This window comes from Eleutherodactylus coqui, chromosome 12 (assembly GCF_035609145.1).
Source record: "Eleutherodactylus coqui strain aEleCoq1 chromosome 12, aEleCoq1.hap1, whole genome shotgun sequence".
Classification (NCBI taxonomy): domain Eukaryota; kingdom Metazoa; phylum Chordata; class Amphibia; order Anura; family Eleutherodactylidae; genus Eleutherodactylus; species Eleutherodactylus coqui.
Genome location: NC_089848.1, coordinates 41,201,085 through 41,218,181, shown reverse-complemented (window position 1 = coordinate 41,218,181; position 17,097 = coordinate 41,201,085). Strand labels below are relative to the sequence as shown.

Sequence of the window (17,097 nt, the reverse complement as noted above, 5' to 3'; positions counted from 1 at the left end):
AAAAAATTAAACAAAAATTACTTTTTGTTCCTATGTTCTACAAACAATAACTTTTAATTTTTTTTCATCGATTCCGTTGTGTGTGGGGGGTGTTTTTTGCTTGGTGAGCTGTAGTTTTTACTACTACCCCTTTAGAGTACATACATCATGTTCTTCACTTTTTATTCACTTTTATGGGAACTGGGATGACAAAAAAACCCTTCAATTTTCACCTTCTATAATTCTATGCTGGGTTTTTTGAACAGCGTTCACCATGCATCATTTGATTCCTTGTACTATATACTGCAATGCTTCAGTATTGCAGAATATAGTGATTTTTTTACGTTACCTATGAAGCCCTGCCACAGGCAAGACTTAGGCAGCTATGCATGGCAGCCCTGGGAGCCTTCACTAGGCTCCAAACTATGATCCTATCTTATCAGCACCCTGCAATTGTGTTGCAGGTGGATGCTGATGGAGCACTGGAGGGAGTTTCTCCCTTCCAGCAGATTGTTTAAATGGATGGGCAGCTTTGACCACAGCATCTAAACAGTTAATTGCCGTCATCAGAGCTAGCTCCAATTGCAGCAGTTGCCAGTGGCTGTCATCTGTGAAAGGTAGCAGGTAGCCACCATGCCACTCCCGGCTCCTGAGACCCCTCCTTACACTTTTCACTACCGGACAATGTAAATTTACATATTTTAGTCATGAAATGGTTAAATTCAGGCCTATGCTGAAAGTTAAACTTGTAGCGCCGTGGCCCCTCTTCTGCACATGGACGGCGCCTGATTGCTGGGTGGTCCGTTCATATATTTGGGAGAAGTTCACGGTTGTGTAGCCACTCAACTTCACCTTCAATATGAGTGAACGCTGCGGCTGACGCTGCAAAAGACAATTTCAGAAGAAAGCAAGTACTTGTGAGCGATTTCTCGCTGTCCTATAACATGTAGCAATTAAATTATCCACAAGGAGTTTTAAAAAGTTTAATTTTCTTTGCTAATAATCAGGAATCCCTCGACAAGAGATACCAAATGTGGAGGAAGATGACAAATAAGCGCTTTGATTTATGTTAATGAACCCACTGAAGAATCATTTAAGGCTCCCTTTAATATGGTAATATGACCCAGACTGTCCATCTAAGTCAAGTTCAAAAGCACCCAGATTCCAACATTTTAGCTGTAAATCCAAGTAACATAATCTCTTGTGTTCGGAGACATTTCCATTGAAAGATGCAGATAAAAATAATCTCACTCTGCCCTTGAAGGAAACTTCACAACATAGCGCATAAGTACTCAAAGATAAGCATAAAAAATCCACAACAAGATGAAGTGCGCCTGACAGTGGAATGTGGGTTACATCCTCTCAGTGTCAGGCAGCCTAATGAATCAAGCAAGAGTTATGAAGGCTTACATTTTAGGAAACCCAATGTGATTTTAGCCGAGCGTCTCCTTCAGGACTTTATATACAGGAGAGGATATTCAAAGAAGCATTCCGAAAAATAGTCAATGCTTTATAATGGTATAGTCAAGACGTGAGCGAAATACAGCCATGAAGTCAGATATGTTTGACCTTCTCGAGATCCTGAGATATCGGATACCTACATTATGGAAGAACATCCTGATAGTTTTTGTTTTTTTTGTTTTTTTTTAATTTAAAGGTATTTACAACTTTGTATTATTTTAGTTAAATTGCTCCAATAATGTATTTGCAATAGAAGAAAATGCATTTTTTTGCTAAAAATATTCTATTGTTTTGTGTCTACAGCTTCTATGCAGATCAGTGTATCACCATGGTAACGGACTGTAAGGAAACTCTCTGTAGTCTGATACTTCAGTAATATTGTCCTTTATCCGTCCTCTCTTTTGTAATATATATGTTAGCAAGTAGTAAACAAGTGGATGGCTATATGGTAGAATCAGACTATAGAGAGATGTTTTGCTGTCTGTTGCCAAATAATAAGACCTACCTGAAAAAGGGCCCTACCCTGATTTTTAGGGATTTTCGGAGAGGCTTAAAATATAAGCCCTACCCAAATAACAAGCCCTAGCTGCATTACATAAAAAAAGGAATACATTACCTAGCAGGCTCAGTGCAGGTCCCTCCTGCTGCTCTCTGAAGCTCTGTGAAGCTTCTTGCAGTCCAGGAAGTGATGTCTCTGATTGGTTCTCAAGCGTTGCTCAGCCAAGCAATGCAGTGCTCAATGAACCAATGCAAGGGCTGTGATTGGCTCATCGACGCTGCATTGACTGGCTGAGCAGCAGTCGAAGAACCAATCACAGCCATCACATTGTGGAGGCTGGATTTATGAATTGGCCAATCAATGCTTCATAAATCCCGCCTCCACAACACAATGGCTGTGATTGGTTCTTTGACTGCAACTATCACATTGTTTCATTGAGCGCTACATTGATTGGCTGAACAGCGCTTGAGAACCAGTCAGAGCTATCACTTCCCAGAGGCAGGATTTATGAATTCCGTAATCTTCTGTGGGTGGCTGAGGACTGCAAGAAGCGCGTTGAAGCTCTGGAGAGCAGCAGGAGGGACCTGGACTGAGCCTGCTAGGTAAGTATAATAAGACATTGCCAAAAATAAGACCTAACGCCTCTTTTGGGGCAAAAATTAATATAAGGCAGGGTCTTATTTTCTGGGGAAACACAGTATGTTCTCACAGTAGGGCAGTACAGTAGAGAAATAGTTCTGTCTTAAGGCTGGCTCACATGGCCGTAGTTCACTATATGCCATACACGAGGAAGCAGGCAGCAAGTATGCAATTGAAAGACAGCTGAGTGCTGTCTGTGATTGGTCCCTTAACTCAGCCAATCAGAGGCAGCACTTTCTGGAGGCGAGGATTTTTAATCCCCGGCCACCAGATGACAGAAGAACACTGCCAGGGATGGGGCGTAGAGCCGGTCTGCACTTCTAGGTGAGTTACCTTTTTTTTCTACAGCTAAGGATGATTTTCAGGGAAGGGCTTATTTTTAAAGCCCTTCTCTGAAAATCCCTGCAGAGCTTGCCGTCATCCCATTACTTTTAATGGGGCTGAAAAAGCAATGGGAGAACATTGCGCTCCTGTGCCACAGCTGTGACAGGGGAATTCTTCATCCCCACGGGGAGTCCCCTTGACACTAAACAGTGTGACAGTGCGATCACAGTGTTTAGTGATGAAGGGATTCCCTGCAGAGATGAAGAAATCCTCTGCCATAGCTCTCACGACTGTGGCAGAGGATCGCAATCTTCTCTGTACGTTTTCAAAGGGGTCGGTGCTGCTGCTGCTGGCCCCATTACCCACGAGGTGAAACCCCTAAATGTGACAGCATCCAGGGATTTCACATCCAAGGAATCCCCTGCTGCAGCTGTCACAGCTGCAGCAGGGGATAGCGATAACACTGCAGTTAATGTGCGAATTTAAGGTGCGTTTGGCAAATCGTTGCCCTATTTTTTACAGGTGCAAATTTTATTTGCATGTAAAAAACACAGATGTGACCGCTTTCAGCGAAAAGCATTGGCTCTAATAGATGCGAATCGCAAATGCATCTAACATGCGTTTAAAAAAAACGATAGTCTGACTGAGCCCTAAAGATGCCATGGTCATCTCAAAGCAATCACTAATAGTGGCCATAGTTATGGATATGAAATATAAGGACACTGGTAGAACCACATCCATCAGCATGCAGATAGCCAAATTGCAATATAGAGGATTATCGCACAGGTGCAAAATATTGATGAACTTGCACATAGATAGGGCTGGCCAACTGATACTTGTGGCGCACCATGCAGGCTTACAGCCTAGTAATGACTCCACATACAATTCAGTTTGGCGGGTTGCCATGGACAACATTCTAAGTTTATTCGTAGGATGATTTTGAACAACTGGGATCTTTTAAAAGCAGATAGAAAATATGGGTTCTTGTGTAAAGGAGCCTCCAGTATTGAGCTTGTGCGTGTGGGTGTAATGCCAAATAAGATTTCTAGGCAAACACAGAGGAATGGAACATTCCAGTCTTTCATGCCAAAATGATCATTCTATAATCAAAGCAGGAGTCATTCATCACCCTACGATGGGGCATGAGCGTAAGATCCATGGGTATTTAATGTGTAACAGCCCTAACATTACATATTTACTTTGTTTCCCTTGTGGAAAAGTAAATGTTGGCTACATCTTTCAGATCATAACATTGTATCTCAATGAACAATCTGCAATTAAAGAAAATGTCATCAGGAACACTTCAGGAAACCCAAGATGAAGACTTTAAGAAGGAACATAAGTGGGCAAAATTGTGTGGTAAATAGAGATGAGCGAACGTACTCGGTAAGGGCGATTTCGCAATCGAGCACCGCGATTTTCGAGTACTTCACTACTCGGGTGAAAAGTACTCGGGTGCGCTGTGGGTGAGTGGGGGGTTGCAGCGGAAAGTGGGGGGGGAGAGGGAGAGAGAGAGGGCTCCCCCTGTTCCCCGCTGCTACCCCCCGCTCCGCCGCTCCTCCCCCTGCCCCCCGGCGCACCCGAGTACTTTTCACCCGAGTAGTGAAGTACTCGAAAATCGCGGTGCTCGATTGCAAAATCGCCCTTACCGAGTACGTTCGCTCATCTCTAGAACTTGTAAAGCATCTGAGAGGTAAGTTGTTTGGATGGGGAAGTTAGAAAGAGAAGGCTTTTACAAAAGTAAGTCTTTTGGATTCACACTCTAGAATCTTTGTACCCAAAAGGGTTAATTGCAGCATGCAGTCTTAACATGTTTCTTTAAATATTCTATTTTAGAAAGTTAATAGGAAAGTGTATAATTTACTGTCTCTTCTCTAATGGCTTCAGCCTATTTATTGTATCATCTTGTATGTGGAATACTGTTTTGATGTGAACAAAAATAATTACCCTCTGCTCTATATATTAGTTTTTAACACATGATGATGGTCATGTGATTTGGTACTACCGTGTTTCCATGAAAAAAAAGACAGTCTTATATTATTTTTTGCCTCAAAAGGGCACTAGGTCTTATTTTCGGGAAATAGCTTATTTTAATTATCAAGCAGGCTCGCTCAAGGTCCTTCCCTCTGCTTTCCAGAGCCCTGAATGATTCCTGCAGCTCTCCGCCACCCACACAGAATCACTTTGTGCGCTGCTCAGCCAATCACAGCCATCACTGCATGGAGACGGGATTTATAAATTGACTAAACAGTGGCTCGGCCAATTTAAAAATCCCACCTCTTTGAAGTGATGGCTCTGATTGGCTGAGCAGTGGTCAAAGAACCAATCAATGCAGCGCTCGAAGAACCAATCACAGTCATTGCATAGTGGAGACGGGATTTATGTATCCCATAACCAGGAAGTGATTCTGTGTGGGTGGCCGAGGACTGCGGGAACTGCGTCAGGGCTCTGGAAAGTAGCGGGAAGAACCTGTAAGTATTTTTTTTAAAAATGTATTCTAACTAGGGCTTATTTTTGGGGTAAGGCTTATATTTCAAGGCGCCTCAAAAATCCTGAAAAATCAGGTTAAGGCTTATTTTCATGGTAGATCCTATTTTCGGGGAAACACAGTATATGTATTGGTGGTGGTTTCTCACTGCACATAAGCCTGAGGAACAGGGAGGAGCCCTGAAAGCACTCGCTGCTAGTGCATGTGACGTGTTCCACACATTCTTTCAGCTTCCAAGGAATACTTGAGCTTTTGGACATTCTTCACATTATGATTATGCCATTTTTATGTATGAATTTTGACTATAAAATATGAGACTATCATACTGATTATTGTCTTATTTCTTTAATTATTGTAAATAGTACCCAATCTGCTTCTAATAGGACTATATAGGAGAAGGTTCCAGTTGCAGATTGCTCTTCTCAGGGCATGTCCTCCATTGTCATCAGGGTCTACATTATGGTGCAACAGGGACAGTGATAGCGCCCCCCTTTTATCTTAATTAATAAAAATTACATTTTAGAAACTTTTGGATAGTTGGTCTATTCTGTGACTTGTTCTTGATTTTTGGCTTCCCTAGACTACTATAGTCCTCCCAAGTGACATCATTTCTTGGTTTTCTGTGAATTAGTTTTACTTTTTGTTTTCTTATACAGATTACTATTGGTAATACTGAAATATTCCTAAATCTATATGTTTCTCTTTTACAGTACAAGATCACGGAGAAGACCCAGTGGAAATGTGTACTGGAAAAGCCTAATTATACTTTTGGCACTCTTGATCTGCCAATGATTACAGTGACCCCGCAAGTTACAATACGAATTTGTTCCAAGACCATTATTGTAAGTTGAACACATTGTAACTAGAGATGAGCGAGCATACTCGTCCAAGCTTGATGCTCGTTCGAGTATTAGGGTGCTCGAGATGAGCACCACGCGGTACTCGTCTCGATTAAACGAGCACTGACCATTGAATTCAATGGAGCCGGCTCCATTGAAAGCAATGGGCTGCCGGCGAGCGCGGGATGAATTGTCGGGAAGGGCTTAAATATTTAAGCCCTTCCCTGCAATTCATCCAGAAATGTGTAAAAATAAAAAAAATATATACTCACCTTGTCCCGGCAGAACGATGTTAGCCCATTGAATTCAATGGAGCCGGCAATACAGCCGGCTCCATTGAAAGCAATGGGCTGCCGGCGATCGCGGGATGAATTGTTGGGAAGGGCTTAAATATATAAGCCCTTCCCTCCAATTCATCCAGAAATGTGTAAAAAAAAAATAATATATATATATATATATACTCACCTGGTCCCGGCAGACGGAGTTTCATCGCGGCCGGCGGCAGTCCTCCTGAACTGCTCTGAACAGCTGTGAGTAGTATTCAGCAGCCGGGAATTTAAAATCCCCGCCTGCTGAATGAGCTGCCTCTGATTGGTCACAGCCTGACCAATCAGAGGCAGATCTCACTCACACACCCATTCATGAATTTATGAATGGGTGAGTGACTGCTGCCTCTCATTGGCTCAGCGCAGGGAGCAATCTGATTGGTCCAGCTGAGCCAATGAGAGGCAGCAGTCACTCACCCATTCATAAATTCATGAATGGGTGTGTGAGTGAGATCTGCCTCTGATTGGTCAGGCTGTGACCAATCAGAGGCAGCTCATTCAGCAGGCGGGGATTTTAAATCCCCGGCTGCTGAATACTACTCACAGCTGTTCAGAGCAGTTCAGAAGGACTGCTGCCGGCCGTGCTGAACTCCGTCTGCCGGGACCAGGTTAGTATATATATATATATATATATATATATATATATATATATATATATATATATATATATATATATATATATATATATATATATTTTTTTTTTTTTTTTTTTTTTACACATTTCTGGATGAATTGGAGGGAAGGGCTTATATATTTAAGCCCTTCCCGACAATTCATCCCGCGATCGCCGTCAGCCCATTGCTTTCAATGGAGCCGGCTGTATTGCCAGCTCCATTGAATTCAATGGGCTAACATCGTTCTGCCAGGACAAGGTGAGTATATATTTTTTTTTATTTTTACACATTTCTGGATAAATTGCAGGGAAGGGCTTATATATTTAAGCCCTTCCCGACAATTCATCCCGCGCTCGCCGGCAGCCCATTGCTTTCAATGGAGCCGGCTGTATTGCCGGCTCCATTGAATTCAATGGGCTAACATCGTTCTGAGAACGATTTTTATGCTGACAGTGCGGGGGGGGGGGGTCTCACTCTTGCCACTATTGTGCCTTAATAGTGGGATCTGGGAACTTGAGATGCAGCCCAACATGTAGCCCCTCGCCTGCCCTATCCGTTTCTGTGTCGTTCCCATCACTTTCTGGAATTTCCCAGGTTTCCACAAATGAAAACCTTAGCGAGCATCGGCGATATACAAAAATGCTCGAGTCGTCCATTTACTTCAATGGGGTTCGTTACTCGAAACGAACTCTCGAGCATCACTGAAAGTTCTACTCGAGTAACGAGCACCCGAGCATTTTGGTGCTCGCTCATCTCTAATTGTAACCTGAGGCCATTGTAACTTAAGGGAGCGCTATATTATGATCTCAGGCGGTAAACATCAAAGTAATGTAACCCAAAGACTATTATATTTTTAGAGGAAAGTTTTAATGTATGTAGAACAAATCAAAACCAGGACCTTTTCCAATTGGGAAGTAACAATGGGCCGAGCTAATTGCTAGTATTTTCTAATAAGCTAACGGGCATAATATGTGTTATGGGACATTCATCTTAGTTAGCAATAGATTCAGAAACTAATCCTGGAAATGATATTTTCTCCATATAATTATGGTTTCGTTGTTTCTACCAGCAGCCTCTAAGGTGGGGGAAGATACAATATCTATGATCTAGCGATAGGAGGTTCTCCACAGGAGCGCAGGAAGATAGATGAACTACTATTTGGAAGTTAATATACTCACATCCCACATTGGAGTTTGAAGTCAACATTAGGAGGGTCATTAATTTTTATTTAATACAAATTAGGAGATAATGAACCAGTGTTGCAATTCCCCAGCTATAAGCCCGATACAAACTACAGAAATATTCCTCAATAGGAAAACACAGATTTCTTTTTGTGGTATAAACTAAGACAAATTAATAGCCATATTTTAGCCCTGTGTGGCAAAAGAAATTTGGATTAGATTAAAGAAAAAAAGACAACATTAAATAATAAGGTATATAAAGCAATAACAAAGTATACATGCACATTAGAGGAAATGGGGCACTACAGCATACATTTATTAAAATTACTGTATATACTCGAGTATAAGCCGAGCTATACTCCAGTATATACCGGGTAAAAAAACACCTCATACTCACCTCCCAGCCGGCGTCTGAGTCCCCGGCTGCGGTGCAGAAAGCTGCTTCAATTTCTGTGTTCCCAGTGGGGGTGCAGCAATCTGCTTGCATTGTTCCCGCTGTCATCCCCCACCATCCTCTCTGCTCAGCTCTGTCAACCCTTGCTGTAAGCGCTGTGATTGGATCGAACGCCACACGCAAGCTGCTTTATAATTCTCCCCGCTGTCATCTACCTGCTCGGCTTTCAAATGAGGAAGATTGGCTTGTACCTCATGGGGATTTTTTGCCTTCCTCTGGATCAACATTGCAGGATAATAGGCAGAACTGGATGGATATATGTCTTTTTTCAGCCTTAGGCCGCTCCAACACATGCATTCAGTTAAACTCCACTCAAAACTGCAGCATTTTACTGCAAATATTAGCTGCATTTTTGAACACATAGTACAGCATTTTACAGCACTTTTTAATTCCCCCCATCACTGTGAGGGGCGATAATGTGCATAAAAAAACGTGAAAACGCAGAATAGAACAGACAGCACTGTGAAGTCAAATGCTGGTCTGCGAGGCCCCATTGAAATCAATGGGAGCGTTGTACCATGAGTAACGCTGCACTAAAGATGCCGCAGTAATTACGTTAAAACACGGCCAGTGTGAGAGTTGCCTTGCACTCTATGTTACTATGTTAAAGCAGTAGTTTATAAAACTACGGTTCAATATAGAGAAGACAAAGAGGAAATGGGATTTCTAAAATCTGTGCGCAATTTTAACATTTCACATTGAGATGTAGGAAAAAACAAAGTCTTCTTGCTTCAGATCTGAAAAAGAGACGTGAGGACAACTCAGTGGTAAGTCTACTAGGCTGCAGGCTAGAATAAACCTGTGCTCTACAAGGTTAATGGCCCAGGGCTTTCTTGTACCAGTTTGGGCACTGGTTCTGCTTACATGGTTGCAGCAACCAAAATGACAAAACCAGGGTGGATATGGAAAGTGGGTGATGGAGGATCCCTAGCTCTCCAAGGTGGTGGAATCCATGGGATACAAACCCCATGATCTGCCTCCGTACATTTACGGTGCTTGGTTCTCAGCTTTAATCCAGCTGATAGCAAAAGTACGGCACAGGATTAAAGCTCCTGCAGGAACAGGTCGGGTCCTCGACTGTTATTTACAGCTGAGGGCCCAGAGAAGAAAAGCTTTTAATCGCTTCAGCCTTTTCCCTACCAGGCTACATATTGCTCAAGGAGCGCTATGTAGGGCGGAGAGAAAATGGAAGTGTTACTTCCGCTATTCAACCCAGCAATTACGTGACTGCTGGGTGCGACCTGGAACAGTAGATCTACAGGGTCTTAGCAGATCCAGATCAACTCAGCCAGTGCCATTAACACTACAGGGGAATGTTTTCTTCTCTATCCGGGGCTCCTATGGATGCCCAGCAACAGTAGGAAAGTGTGAAATAAAAATAAAAAATACAATGTGAATGCCTTCTAGAGGTCTTATAGGATGTCCTGTGGGGAAGGTGGGGGACAAAGATGTCAAAAAAAAGATTACAAAAATGAATAGAAAAAAAATTACAGAGTAAGGGTGCATATGCGTACATAGGCACGCACAAAACCGCACACCCACGTAGGTGCACAAACACGTGTGAATGTAGGTCTGTGCAGCCTCGCTTTTAATGGGGCTGAGGCTGCTGCCGGTGGCCGCATTGAGAGCAATAGGATGTCGGCACCCCTGCAGTGATTTTTCAGGGAAGTGCTTGAAATATAAACCCTTCCCTGAAAATCAGCCACGGTTTGTGTTTAAAAAAAAGTATATATACTCCCCTCTCTGTCGCTACTGTGTAAATATTCCTCGCGGGTAGTAACGAATCCCCTGCCACAGCTGTGACAGCCGTAGCAGAGGATTGTGACAGTGTTCAGTGACAAGGGGACTCCCCACGGGGAGTAAAAAATCCCCTGCCACAGCTGTTTTTCATTGCTTTCAATGGGACTAGCGCTTTTGCAGTCCCATTGAAAGCAATGGCCTGCCGTCAAGCCCTGCAGGGATTTTCGGGGAAAGGCTTTAAATATAAGCCCTTCCCTGAAAATAATCCATAGAATGTGTTAAAAATAAAAAAAATATATATACTCACCTCTGTGGCAGGGGATTTTTTACTTTGCACGGAGATGAATAAATCCTCTGCCACAGCTGTCACAGTGTTCAGTGACAATGGGACTCCCCGCTGGGGAATATTAACCCGCACCACAGACCTATGGTGCACGCATGTCCTATGTTTTGCAGGTACGTGTGTTTACACGTCTGTAAAACATGGACATGTGAACACATCGCAAGGAACCAATGGTTCTAATAGGCGCGCGTTTTTGTGCTCACAATTGTACGCACATAAACACGCTCATCTGAATCCACCCTAAAATAGAGAAAAAAAACATTTAAAAAAATTACAAAAAAAGAGAGAAAAAAAACATAAAAAAAGAAAATGACCAACCCCTGACGCCAACCCAAACCATCTCCATATGTGCCCTGTAATCCACAACTATACAAATTATATATCGAAACATCCAATACAAGATGAGGAACCTGTTCGAGTCCTTTATTTTAGTGTAAATATACTCATTTTCAAAATAAGGAACTATAAATTAAAAAATAGTTATTTTAGCTTTTTACCCCCAATAAAGCTAAAACACAGGGAAAAAAAGTCAGTAAAAAAAGATATAATAAAATGGCCCTATATTGCTCAGAAAAAAAAGACTCAGCAAAAATTATACTGGTAGCTGAAAAAATAAAAACAGGGCAGTAAAACCACCAGATGGATAAAATCCCTAAAAAGTGCCTGGTCCTTAAGGGGTTAAGCAGCTAACACTTTTTGTGGATTAAAACCATGGCAAGAATCTTTGGGTCATTTTATTTTACATTTATTCATCAGTCAATTGGATTAATTGCTGGCTTGTATTTTTTTAATTTAAGCCACTTTAATTGCGCACATTTATTTTTCCAGATTTCCCAATTGGCCTACAATATGTGAAAAATGAAAGCTTGGAGAAAAACTAATAAAGTTCCACGCAGATCAGTTACAAGATTGAATTTATATTTAAAGAAATGTAATAAAGTCTGTACATACAATCACAGAAAATGTCCGTTACTTACTGACTGAGGAGTGCATATAGATGCATCCTCCTCTCACCATGCAGGTAGCTGACTACCAAATGGAGGAGCCAATAACACCTGTGCAAGACACCGATGAGGCAGCCACTCACACTGCCTCCTGATAATGAGGGGGTGGATGCTTGGTGTACACTCCCACACATAGTGGATACAGGGTGCCAGACCATTCTGATATATGTAGTTCACCATGCAGACCAGCAACCTATTAATGACGCCATGATAATTCGGCGGGTTGCCCTGCATATCCATCAGTGAACTACATTGGTACTGCCACCCTGGGCTCCCCCTGGAGTCTTAATGCCACACTGCATGTGAATGATAGATAATAAATGCAGGGCATTGGTTGGATGTTGGCCAAGATACATGAGCCCACTAACCACTAACTAACAGTGGTGTTTTTTTTCAACTAGTTCTATAATGTAAATCTTTGACTGTATGCTCGTATGGATACTCTTGGATAATAAGAGTATATAAGTATGTGAATACACAAAAAACACTCAATCTTAAAGGGGTTGTCTCGCGGCAGCAAGTGGGGTTATACACTTCTGTATGGCCATATTAATGCACTTTGTAATGTACATCGTGCATTAAATATGAGCCATACAGAAGTTATTCACTTACCTGCTCTGTTGCTGGCGTCCCCGTCGCCATGGATCCGTCTAATTCTGATGTCTTCTTGCTTTTTTAGACGCGCTTGCGCTGTGCGGTCTTCTCCCCTTCTGCTCGGTCCAGGCACGAGCGGCGTTCTGGCTCCGCCCCCTCCTACGCATCATCGCATAGCTCCGCCCCGTCATGTGTGCCGATTCCAGCCAATCAGGAGGCTGGAATCGGCAATGGAATGCACAGAGCCCATGGTGCACCATGGGAGAAGTTCCGCGGTACACCATGGGAGAAAACCGCAGTGCATCCCTGGGAAAGGACCGGCGGCCATCTTAGGGAGAAGATTTTTTAAAGTCCTTATTTCGTCGGATCGGTGAGTAGCAAGCGGTTTAAAAACCGCTTTAATTTGTTATTTTATGCCAGGGGGGTGACAGGGGGAATGGGGTAAGGTAAAATTTTGAGGTTTGCCGCGAGACAACCCCTTTAATTCTAAAAAATATATTTATGTATAGTGTGAAAAATATTAAAATACTGAAGTCCAAACTCAAAATGGTCTTTTCTGAACCTTTGTAGAAAAGATTATAAAATCATTTCAAAAAGTTTAAAAAAATACAATAATCACTCCCAACCACACTTCAATCCCCACCCCAATCTCCATAATGTTATGCTTGATTTAATTATGCCTAATAGGAGGTATTATGTATATTATTCGAAAAAAGTCATAATTTTATGTACAGAAATGGCTAAACTGTGGTCAGAAAACCAGAAAATATAATGGATCTGAACAGGTTAGAGAGTGAAGTTATAGCATCGTTTGCTTGCATTGTATTTTTGGCTTTTTGACCATTTGATTATCCGGAAAATCTTAATATAAATCGGCCATCAGCTTTTATGTAGATGAAAGGAATTTACAGCATAATTACCGTATTTAAACAAGACCGGAACAGAAAGGTTCATTAATAGAGATGAGCGAGCACCAAAATGCTCGGGTGCTCGTTACTCGGGACGAACTTTTCGCGATGCTCGAGGGTTCGTTTCGAGTAACGAACCCCATTGAAGTCAATGGGCGACCCGAGCATTTTTGTATTTCGACGATGCTCGCTAAGGTTTCCTTGTGTGAAAATCTGGGCAATTCAAGAAAGTGATGGGAACGACACAGCAACGGATAGGGCAGGCGAGGGGCTACATGTTGGGCTGCATCTCAAGTTCACAGGTCCCACTATTAAGCCACAATAGCGGCAAGAGTGGGGCCCCCCCCTCCCAAAAACTTTTACTTCTGAAAAGCCCTCATTAGCATGGCATACCTTTGCTAAGCACCACACTACCTCCAACAAAGCACAATCACTGCCTGCATGACACTCCACTGCCACTTCTCCTGGGTTACATGCTGCCCAACCGCCCCCCCTCCCCCCCACAGCGCACACCAAAGTGTCCCTGCGCAGTCTTCAGCTGCCCTCATGCCACACCACCCTCATGTCTATTTAGAAGTGCGTCTGCCATGAGGAGGAACCGCAGGCACACACTGCAGAGGTTGGCACGGCTAGGCAGCGACCCTCTTTAAAAGGGGCGGGGCGATAGCCCACAATGCTGTACAGAAGCAATAAGAAATAGAATCCTGTGCCACCGCCATCAGGAGCTGCACACGTGGGCATAGCAATGGGGAACCTATGTGCCACACACTATTCATTCTGTCAAGGTGTCTCTGCATGCCCCAGTCAGACCGGGCTTTTTAATTCATAGACACAGGCAGGTACAACTCCCTATTGTGAAGTCCCTGTCGACTGACAGCATGGGTGGCTCCCTGGAACCCACCGGCGAAACACAAAAATATCCCATTGCATTGCCCAACACAGCTGAGGTAGTAATGTCGTGCTTAATGCAGGTGGGCTTCGGCCCACACTGCATGCCCCAGTCAGACTGGGGTTCTTTACAAGTGTAAAACAGATGCATTTATAATTCCCTGTGGACCCACAGCATGGGTGGGTGCCAGGAAGCCACCGGCGGTACATAGAAATATCCCATTGCATTGCCCAACACAGCTGAGGTAGTAATGTCGTGCTTAATGCAGGTGGGCTTCGGCCCACACTGCATGCCCCAGTCAGACTGGGGTTCTTTACAAGTGGACACATGTAGGTTAAACTCCGTGTGCACCTACAGCATGGGTGGCTCCCTGGAACCCACCGGCGATACACAAAAATATCCCATTGCATTGCCCAACACAGCTGAAGTAGTAATGTCGTGCTTAATGCAGGTGGGCTTCGGCCCACACTGCATGCCCCAGTCTGACTGGGGTTCTTTACAAGTGGAAACAGATGCATTTATAATTCCCTGTGGACCCACAGCATGGGTGGGTGCCAGGAAGCCACCGGCGGTACATAGAAATATCCCATTGCATTGTCCAACACAGCTGAGGTAGTAATGTCGTGCTTAATGCAGGTGGGCTCCGGCCAACACTGCATGCCCCAGTCAGACTGGTAATATGTACCTTAACAGTAACCGCGTTGGTGGTAATGTGCTGGTGACTGCGGACCTAGTAGCGCGGTTTTATTTTGTTGGTTTTCGGAATGTGGCCAGGATTAAGTGGGCCGTGGCGGGGGATGTTTTGGAGGCACTACGTGTCCTCTCCACGTGTCCGTGGTTATATGCACCTTAACAGTAACAGCGTTGGTGGGAAATGGCCTCGCCGCCATCATGTCTTTGGGAAGCCTCTGTTTCCACACCCCAGAGACATACCATTAGCAGCGGTATAGGCAGAGCCCAGAATTAGTAACATTTCAGCAATAGCATTAGCGACAGGCCCCACTAACATATCACTAGCAGCATTATAGGGGGAGCACAGTCTTAGTTCCATTTCAGTAATAGTAGCAGCCTACACAGGCCCCAGTAACAATTCCGAAGCAGCAGTATAGTGGGAGCGCAGTCTTCGTTCCATTTCAGTAATAGTAGCAGCCTACACAGGCCCCAGGAACAATTCTGAAGCAGCAGTATAGGAGGAGCATAGTCTTAGTTCCATTTAAGTCATTGTAGCAGCCTACACAGACCCCAGGAACAATTCTGAAGCAGCAGTATAGGAGGAGCATAGTCTTAGTTCCATTTAAGTCATTGTAGCAGCCTACACAGGCCCCAGGAACAATTCCGAAGCAGCAGTATAGTGGGAGCGCAGTCTTAGTTCCATTTCAGTAGCTGCAGTATAGCCAAGGCCCAAGTTACATTTATGTAGCTAAAGTGTAGGCCAACCCCACACACACTTCTGTACCATGAGTGCAGGCGAAGAACATACAAATTGCTATGATTACACTGTAAGTGAGGGCCCCAAAACATTGGTGTACCAACAGTACTAATGTACCTCAGTAAAAATTGGCCAGGCCCAACCAAGATGGCAGGTGAAACCCATTAATCGCTTTGGTTAATGTGGCTTAAGTGGTAACTAGGCCTGGAGGCAGCCCAGTTTAACTAAAAATTGGTTCAAGTTAAAGTTTCAATGCTTTTAAGAGCATTGAAACATATAAAAATTGTTTAGAAAAATTATATGAGTGAGCCTTGTGGCCCTAAGAAAAATTGCCCGTTCAGCGTGATTACATGAGGTTTCAGGAGGAGGAGCAGGAGGAGGAGGAGGAATATTAGACACAGATTGATGAAGCAGAAATGTCCCCGTTTTGGATGGTGAGAGAGAACGTAGCTTCCATCCGCGGGTGCAGCCTACGTATTGCTTACGTATCGCTGCTGTCCGCTGGTGGAGAAAAGAAGTCTGGGGAAATCCAGGCTTTGTTCATCTTGATGAGTGTTAGCCTGTCGGCACTGTCGGTTGACAGGCGGGTACGCTTATCTGTGATGATTCCCCCAGCCGCACTAAACACCCTTTCCGACAAGACGCTAGCTGCAGGACAAGCAAGCACCTCCAGGGCATACAGCGCTAGTTCAGGCCACGTGTCCAGCTTCGACACCCAGTAGTTGTAGGTGGCAGAGGCGTCACGGAGGACGGTCGTGCGATCGGCTACGTACTCCCTCACCATCCTTTTACAGTGCTCCCGCCGACTCAGCCTTGACTGGGGAGCGGTGACACAGTCTTGCCAAGCTGTCTCTTCCCCCTCCTCCTCATCCTCCTCATGCTCCTCCTCCTGAACGCGCTGAGATATAGACAGGAGGGTGCTCTGACTATCCAGCGACATACTGTCTTCCCCCGGCTCTGTTTCCGAGCGCAAAGCGGCTGCCTTTATGGTTTGCAGGGAACTTCTCAAGAGGCATAGCAGAGGAATGGTGACGCTAATGATTGCAGCATCGCCGCTCACCACCTAGGTAGACTGCTCAAAGTTTCGAAGGACCTGGCAGATGTCTGCCAACCAGGCCCACTCTTCTGAAAAGAATTGAGGAGGCTGACTCCCACTGCGCCGCCCATGTTGGAGTTGGTATTCCACTATCGCTCTACGCTGCTCATAGAGCCTAGCCAACATGTGGAGCGTAGAGTTCCACCGTGTGGGCACGTCGCACAGCAGTCGGTGCACTGGCAGATTAAACCGATGTTGCAGGGTGCGCAGGGTGGCAGCGTCCGTGTGGGACTTGCGGAAATGTGCACAGAGCCGGCGCACCTTTACGAGCAGGTCTGACAAGCGTGGGT

The 17,097-nt window shown here is 44.2% G+C and overlaps 1 protein-coding gene across 1 annotated transcript in view; it reads left to right on the top strand.

Annotated features, from left to right (window-relative positions):
- The window catches only part of NEK11 (NIMA related kinase 11), a 329,721-nt gene extending 317,944 nt beyond the window's left edge, over positions 1 to 11,777 (top strand). The window contains exons 16-17 of the transcript XR_010787302.1: positions 6,101 to 6,232; positions 11,716 to 11,777. The gene's annotated coding sequence lies outside the window, so the exon portion shown is untranslated. The remainder of the gene's footprint in view (positions 1 to 6,100; positions 6,233 to 11,715) is intronic.
- Positions 11,778 to 17,097: the final 5,320 nt, after the last annotated feature.